Raw genomic sequence first — 10,061 nt, forward strand, 5'->3', positions numbered from 1 at the left:
CTAATGTTGTCCCCTATTCATGTATACTTATGTGTACTGTCTAGAATGCGGTCACCCTATTCATTTATACCTATGTGTACTGTCTCTTATGCTGTCCCCTATTAATGTATACTTATGTATAATGTCTCTTATGCTGTCCCCTATTAATGTATACTTATGTGTACTGTCTCTTATGCTGTCCCCTATTCATGTATACTTATGTGTACTGTCTCTAATGTTGTCCCCTATTAATGTATAGTTATGTGTACTGTCTAGAATGCGGTCCCCTATTCATGTTTTCTTATGTGTACTGTCTCTAATGCTGTCCCTTATTCATGTATACCTATGTGTACTGTCTCTAATGTTTTCCCCTATTCATGTATACTTATGTGTACTGTCTAGAATGCGGTCACCCTATTCATTTATACCTATGTGTACTGTCTCTTATGCTGTCCCCTATTAATGTATACTTATGTATACTGTCTCTTATGCTGTCCCCTATTAATGTATACTTTTGTGTACTGTCTCTTATGCTGTCCCCTATTCATGTATACTTATGTGTACTGTCTCTAATGTTGTCCCCTATTAATGTATAGTTATGTGTACTGTCTAGAATGCGGTCCCCTATTCATGTTTTCTTATGTGTACTGTCTCTAATGCTGTCCCCTATTCATGTATACCTATGTGTACTGTCTCTAATGTTGTCCCCTATTCATGTATACTTATGTGTACTGTCTAGAATGCGGTCACCCTATTCATTTATACCTATGTGTACTGTCTCTTATGCTGTCCCCTATTAATGTATACTTATGTGTACTGTCTCTTATGCTGTCCCCTATTAATGTATACTTATGTGTACTGTCTCTTATGCTGTCCCCTATTCATTTATACTTATGTGTACTGTCTAGAATGCGGTCCCCTATTAATGTATACTTATGTGTACTGTCTGTAAAGCGGTCCCCTATTAATGTATACCTATGTGTACTGTTTCTAATGCGGTCCCCTATTCATGTATACTTATGTGTACTGTCTCTAATGCTGTCCCCTATTCATGTATACTTATGTGTACTGTCTCTAATGCTGTCCCCTATTCATGTATACTTATGTGTACTGTCTCTAATGCTGTCCCCTATTCATGTATACTTATGTGTACTGTCTCTAATGCTGTCCCCTATTCATGTAAACTTATCGCAGAGGCGGACATATCGCCTGTGCAGCCGATTCAGCTGCACAGGGGCCCAGCGTGAGAGGGGGCCCGGTGCCCTCTCCAGGTCCGGCCCCAGAGGCGAGCATTAGGCCACATACCACCGCATACTCCCCGACCACAGCAAGTTTGACAGCACCAGCACCATGATTGCCCCCCCCCTTGTGCCCCCCCCTAGCAGCAGTAGGTCACTAGCAGCTCTCATGGCCATCAGGGGGGTACAGCTAGTTCACCAGTATGAGATAGATAGAAAGATAGATTAATAGATGATAGATAGATAGATAGATAGATAGATAGATGATAGATATGATATAGATAGATAGCAGATAGATGGATAGATAGATGATTGATAGATAGATAGATCAGTGTTTCCCAACCAGGGGGCCTCCAGCTGTTGCAAAACTACAACTCTCAGTATGCTTATAAAGCCAAAGACATGCTGGGAGTTGTTGTTTTGGAATAGCTAGAGGCCCCCTGGTTGGGAAACACTGATCTATCTATCTATCTCATATCTATCTATCTCATATCTATTATCTATCTATATATCGTCTATCTATATATCATCTATCTATCTATCTACAAAACTAAAGATCCAGCGGCACTCCCAGATAAGGTGCAAAAACAAAGTGTTTTATTCCCCCATGTATGTGTGACGTTTCCATAGCATCCCGCCATCTTCATCATACGTACAGTTGTACATTCTGTAGTCTCTGTGACATCACTGTGCTTCATAATAAACTGTGACATCACTGTGCTTCATAATAAACTGTGACATCACTGTGCTTCATAATAAACTGTGACATCACTGTGCTTCATAATAAACTGTGACATCACTGTGCTTCATAATAAACTGACATCACCGTGCTTCATAATAAACTGTGACATCACCGTGCTTCATAATAAACTGTGACATCACCGTGCTTCATAATAAACTGTGACATCACCGTGCTTCATAATAAACTGTGACATCACCGTGCTTCATAATAAACTGTGACATCACTGTGCTTCATAATAAACTGTGACATCACTGTGCGTCATAATAAACTGGGACATCACCGTGCTTCATAATAAACTGGGACATCACCGTGCTTCATAATAAACTGTGACATCACCGTGCTTCATAATAAACTGTGACATCACCGTGCTTCATAATAAACTGTGACATCACCGTGCTTCATAATGAACTGTGACATCACTGTGCTTCATAATAAACTGTGACATCACCGTGCTTCATAATAAACTGTGACATCACCGTGCTTCATAATAAACTGTGACATCACTCTGCTTCATAATAAACTGTGACATCACTGTGCTTCATAATAAACTGTGACATCACTGTGCTTCATAATAAACTGACATCACTGTGCTTCATAATAAACTGTGACATCACTGTGCTTCATAATAAACTGTGACATCACTGTGCTTCATAATAAACTGTGACATCACTGTGCTTCATAATAAACTGTGACATCACCGTGCTTCATAATAAATTGTGACATTACCGTGCTTCATAATAAACTGTGACATCACCGTGCTTCATAATAAACTGTGACATCACTGTGCTTCATAATAAACTGTGACATCACTGTGCTTCATAATAAACTGTGACATCACTGTGCTTCATAATAAACTGTGACATCACTGTGCTTCATAATAAACTGTGACATCACTGTGCTTCATAATAAACTGTGACATCACTGTGCTTCATAATAAACTGACATCACTGTGCTTCATAATAAACTGTGACATCACTGTGCTTCATAATAAACTGTGACATCACTGTGCTTCATAATAAACTGTGACATCACCGTGCTTCATAATAAACTGTGACATCACCGTGCTTCATAATAAACTGTGACATCACTGTGCTTCATAATAAACTGTGACATCACTGTGCTTCACGATAAACTGTGACATCACTGTGCTTCATAATAAACTGTGACATCACTGTGCTTCATAAATAGTGTTGCTCGCGAATATTCGCAATTCGAATATTATTTGCGAATATCGCATATTCGCGAATTCGCGAATTTCGCGAATATAGCGCTATATATTCGTAATTACGAAATTTTTTTTTTTTTTTTTTTCTTCACAGTACACATCACAGTGATCACCCCTCTCTGCTTCCAGCTTGTGTGGTGTAAAGAAGGCTGTAATAATACTGTGTGAGACCGGCGTGCGAAAATTCGCATATGCGCAAATTCGCATATGCTAATTTTCGCATATGCTAATTTTCGCATGCGCGAATTTTCGCATGCGCAAAAATAAAACGAGGATATAACGAAAATGCGAATATTCGCGAATATATGACGAATATTCGTCCATATATTCGCGAATATTCGCGAATTCGAATATGGCCTATGCCGCTCAACACTATTCATAAACTGTGACCAACACCGTGCTTCATAATAAACTGTGACATCACCGTGCTTCATAATAATCTGTGACATCACTGTGCTTCATAATAAACTGTGACATCACTGTGCTTCATAATAATCTGTGACATCATTGTGCTTCATAATAAACTGTGACATCACTGTGCTTCATAATAAACTGTGACATCACTGTGCTTCATAATAAACTGACATCACTGTGCTTCATAATAAACTGTGACATCACTGTGCTTCATAATAAACTGTGACATCACTGTGCTTCATAATAAACTGTGACATCACTGTGCTTCATAATAAACTGTGACATCACTGTGCTTCATAATAAACTGTGACATCACCGTGCTTCATAATAAACTGTGACATCACCGTGCTTCATAATAAACTGGGACATCACCGTGCTTCATAATAAACTGTGACATCACTGTGCTTCATAATAAACTGTGACATCACTGTGCATCATAATAAACTGACATCACCGTGCTTCATAATAAACTGTGACATCACTGTGCTTCATAATAAACTGTGACATCACCGTGCTTCATAATAAACTGTGACATCACCGTGCTTAATAATAAACTGTGACATCACCGTGCTTCATAATAAACTGTGACATCACCGTGCTTCATAATAAACTGTGACATCACCGTGCTTCATAATAAACTGTGACATCACCGTGCTTCATAATAAACTGTGACATCATCGTGCTTCATAATAAACTGTGACATCACCGTGCTTCATAATAAACTGTGACATCATCGTGCTTCATAATAAACTGTGACATCACTGTGCTTCATAATAAACTGTGACATCACCGTGCTTCATAATAAACTGTGACATCACTGTGCTTCATAATAAACTGTGACATCACTGTGCTTCATAATAAACTGTGACATCACTGTGCTTCATAATAAACTGTGACATCACTGTGCTTCATAATAAACTGTGACATCACTGTGCTTCATAATAAACTGTGACATCACTGTGCTTCATAATAAACTGTGACATCACTGTGCTTCATCCTGTAATTTAATGTCACTGTGTATAACAACCCTGTAGTGACATCACAGTTTATTATTCTTGAATGCTGACTTCACTGTGTATATTTACCCGGTACAATGACATCACAGTATAGTTACCCTCTACTGTGACAACACTGCGTTTATTAACCCTGCAGTGGCAAAACTGTTTGTTGTCCCTGTACAGAGACATTACTGTTTATATTAACTCTGAACTGTGATGTCACTGTGCACATTTACCCTGTATTCTCACTCGCAGTGCAAGGTAAATATGTACAGTGGCATTAGCGTATACAGGCTTAATATATACAGTGATGTCACAGTGCAGTCTAAGTATCAACAGTGATGTTGCAGTATAGAGATAACACACAGTGATGTTATAGTTCAGAGATAATATACACAGTGATGTCACAGTACAGGGATAATACACACAGTGATGTCACAGTACAGGGATAATACACAGTGATGTCACAGTACAGGGATAATATACACAGTGATGTCACAGTACAGGGATAATATACACAGTGATGTCACAGTACTGGGATAATACACAGTTATGTCACAGTACAGGGATAATACACACAGTGATGTCACAGTACAGAGATAATACAGACAGTGATGTCACAGTACATAGATAATACACACAGTGATGTCACAGTACAGGGATAATACACAGTGATGTCACAGTACAGAGATAATACACACAGTGATGTCACAGTACAGGGAGGGATAATATACACAGTGATGTCATAGTACAGGGATAATACACAGTGATGTCACAGTACAGAGATAATACACACAGTGATGTCACAGTACAGGGATAATACACAGTGATGTCACAGTACAGAGATAATACACACAGTGATGTCACAGTACAGGGAGGGATAATATACACAGTGACGTCACAGTACAGGGATAATACACAGTGATGTGACAGTACAGGGATAATACACAGTGATGTCACAGTACAGGAATAATACACAGTGATGTCACAGTACAGGGATAATATACAGAGTGATGTCACAGTACAGGGATAATATACAGAGTGATGTCACAGTACAGGGATAATACACAGTGATGTCACAGTACAGGGATAATACACACAGTGATGTCACAGTACAGAGATAATACACACAGTGATGTCACAGTACAGGGATAATACACACAGTGAGGTCACAGTACAGGGATAATACACACAGTGATGTCACAGTACAGGGATAATATACACAGTGATGTCACAGTACAGGGATAATACACAGTGATGTCACAGTACAGAGATAATACACACAGTGATGTCACAGTACAGGGAGGGATAATATACACAGTGACGTCACAGTACAGGGATAATACACAGTGATGTGACAGTACAGGGATAATACACAGTGATGTCACAGTACAGGAATAATACACAGTGATGTCACAGTACATGGATAATATACAGAGTGATGTCACAGTACAGGGATAATATACAGAGTGATGTCACAGTACAGGGATAATACACAGTGATGTCACAGTACAGGGATAATACACACAGTGATGTCACAGAACAGAGATAATACACACAGTGATGTCACAGTACAGGGATAATACACACAGTGAGGTCACAGTACAGGGATAATACACACAGTGATGTCACAGTACAGGGATAATATACACAGTGATGTCACAGTACAGGGATAATACACAGTGATGTCACAGTACAGGGATAATATACACAGTGATGTCACAGTACAGGCATAATACACAGTGATGTCACAGTACAGGGATAATATACACAGTGATGTCACAGTACAGGGATAATATACACAGTGATGTCACAGTACAGGGATAATATACAGTGATGTCACAGTACAGGCATAATACACAGTGATGTCACAGTACAGGGATAATACACAGTGATGTCACAGTACAGGGATAATATACACAGTGATGTCACAGTACAGGCATAATACACAGTGATGTCACAGTACAGGGATAATACACAGTGATTTCACAGTACAGGGATAATATACACAGTGATGTCACAGTACAGGGATAATACACACAGTTATGTCACAGTACAGAGATAATACACACAGTGATGTCACTGTACAGAGATAATACACACAGTGATGTCACAGTACAGGGATAATACACAGTCATGTCACAGTACAGAGATAATACACACAGCGATGTCACAGTATAGGGATAATACACAGTGATGTCACAGTACAGAGATAATACACACAGTGATGTCACAGTACAGGGAGGGATAATATACACAGTGATGTCATAGTACAGGGATAATACACAGTGACGTCACAGTACAGGGATAATACACAGTGATGTCACAGTACAGGGATAATACACAGTGATGTCACAGTACAGAGATAATACACACAGTGATGTCACAGTACAGGAATAATACACAGTGATGTCACAGTACAGGAATAATGCACAGTGATGTCACAGTACAGGGATAATATACAGAGTGATGTCACAGTACAGGGATAATATACAGAGTGATGTCACAGTACAGGGATAATACACAGTCATGTCACAGTACAGAAATAATACACAGTGATGTCACAGTACAGGGATAATACACAGTGATGTCACAGTACAGGGATAATACACACAGTGATGTCACAGTACAGGGATAATGTACAGAGTGATGTCACAGTACAGGGATAATATACAGAGTGATGTCACAGTGCAGGGATAATACACAGTGATGTCACATTACAGGGATAATACACACAGTGATGTCACAGTACAGGGACAATACACAGTGATGTCACAGTACAGAGATAATATACAGTGATGTCACAGTACAGGGATAATAGACAGTGATGTCACAGTACAGGGATAATACACACAGTGATGTCACAGTACAGGGATAATACACAGTGATGGCTGTCACGATGCCGGCTGGCAGGAGGTGGATCCTCTGTGCCAGAGAGGGATAGCGAGGACCGTGCTAGTGGACCGGTTCTAAGACACTACAGGTTTTCACCAGAGCCCGCCGCAAAGCGGGATGGTCTTGCTGCGGCGGTAGTGACCAGGTCGTATCCACTAGCAATGGCTCACCTCTCTGGCTGCTGAAGATACAGAAGATAGGCGAGGTACAAGGGAGTAGGCAGTAGCAAGGTCGGACGTAGCAGAAGGTCGGGGGCAGGCGGCAAGGTTCGTAGTCAGGGGAGATAGCAAAGGTACTGGTACACAGGGTATAAACACACAAAGAACGCTTTCACTGGCACTAAGGCAACAAGATCCGGCGAGGGAGTGCAAGGGAGGAGACTAGATATAGCCAGGGAACAGGTGGGAACCAATTAAGCTAATTGGGCCAGGCACCAATCATTGGTGCACTGGCCCTTTAAGTCTCAGGGAGCTGGCGCGCGCGCGCCCTAGAGAGCGGAGCCGCGCGCGCCAGCACACGACCGCAGGAGACGGGAACGGGTAAGTGACCTGGGATGCGATTCGCGAGCGGGCGCGTCCCGCTGTGCGAATCGCATCCCCAACGGCCATGGCAGAGCAGCGCTCCCGGTCAGCGCTGACCGGGGAGCTGCAGGGAGAAGGACGCCGTGAGCGCTCCGGGGAGGAGCGGGGACCCGGAGCGCTAGGCGTAACAGTACCCCCCCCCTTAGGTCTCCCCTTCTCTTTATCGGGTAACTGCCTCCCCTGGGATGAGGACACCGGGAAAGGATGGAGGGATTCCTCAACGGCAGGCAGAACCGCAGGAGTAGGAATGGGGAGAGAGGGCAGAGGGCGAGACCTGGCACGGGGCAGTGTGACACCAGGACGAGGGCCATGAGGGGACACAGAAGCTTGCCTGATGGAACTGGGAGGGGGGGAGGGGCATTTCCTGTGGCAGGCAGAGTCCTTAATGACCTTAGGGGGACCGGATACAGGAGGAACCACAGAGTTACGGCAAGGGTTACTGGGAACCGGTTTTAGACAGTTCTTGGCACAAGAGGACCCCCAACTCTTGATCTCCCCAGTGGACCAATCCAGGGTTGGGGAATGAAGTTGAAGCCAGGGAAGTCCAAGGAGAATTTCCGAGGTGCAATTGGGGAGGACCAAAAGTTCAATCCTCTCGTGATGAGATCCGATGCTCATAAGAAGGGGCTCCGTGCGGAAACGTATGGTACAGTCCAACCTGGCTCCGTTGACCGCGGAAATGTGGAGTGGCTTGACAAGACGGGTCACCGGAATACGGAATTTATTCACAATGGACTCCCGAATAAAATTCCCAGAAGCTCCAGAGTCCAGGCAGGCCACGGCTGAGAGGGGAGAGCTGGCTGAAGTGGAAATCCGAACAGGTACCGTGAGACGTGGAGAAGCCGACTTGGCATCAAGAGACGCCACACCCACGAGAGCTGAGTGCGAGCGTGCGTTTCCCAGACGTGGAGGACGGATTGGGCAATCCACCAAAAAATGTTCAGTACTGGCACAGTACAGACAAAGATTCCCTTCCTTACGGCGATTCCTCTCTTCCAGGGTCAGGCGAGACCGATCCACTTGCATGGCCTCCTCGGCGGGAGGCCTAGGCGCAGATTGCAGTGGAGACTGTGGGAGAGGTGTCCAGAGATCTAAGTCTTTTTCCTGGCGGAGCTCTTGATGCCTCTCAGAAAAACGCATGTCAATGCGAGTGGCTAGATGAATGAGTTCATGCAGGTTAGCAGGAGTCTCTCGTGCGGCCAGAACATCTTTAATGTTGCTGGATAGGCCTTTTTTAAAGGTCGCGCAGAGAGCCTCATTATTCCAGGATAGTTCAGAAGCAAGAGTACGGAATTGTATGGCGTACTCGCCAACGGAGGAATTACCCTGGACCAGGTTCAGCAGGGCAGTCTCAGCAGAAGAGGCTCGGGCAGGTTCCTCAAAGACACTTCGAATTTCCGAGAAGAAGGAGTGTACAGAGGCAGTGACGGGGTCATTGCGGTCCCAGAGCGGTGTGGCCCATGACAGGGCTTTTCCAGACAGAAGGCTGACTACGAAAGCCACCTTAGACCTTTCAGTAGGAAACTGGTCCGACATCATCTCCAAGTGCAGGGAACATTGCGAAAGAAAGCCACGGCAAAACTTAGAGTCCCCATTAAATTTGTCCGGCAAGGACAGGCGGAGGCTAGGAGTGGCCACTCGCTGCGGAGGAGGTGCAGGAGCTGGCGGAGGAGATGATTGCTGATGAAGTTGCGACTGAAGTTGGTGCACAATGGTGGACATTTCCGACATCTGGTGGGTTAGATGGGCGATCTGTCGGGCTTGCTGGGCGACCACCGTGGTGATATCAGAGGCAACTGGCAGGGGAACCTCAGCGGGATCCATGGCCGGATCTACTGTCACGATGCCGGCTGGCAGGAGGTGGATCCTCTGTGCCAGAGAGGGATAGCGAGGACCGTGCTAGTGGACCGGTTCTAAGACACTACAGGTTTTCACCAGAGCCCGCCGCAAAGCGGGATGGTCTTGCTGCGGCGGTAGTGACCAGGTCGT

This window comes from Hyla sarda, chromosome 1, assembly GCF_029499605.1.
Source record: "Hyla sarda isolate aHylSar1 chromosome 1, aHylSar1.hap1, whole genome shotgun sequence".
NCBI lineage: Eukaryota > Metazoa > Chordata > Amphibia > Anura > Hylidae > Hyla > Hyla sarda.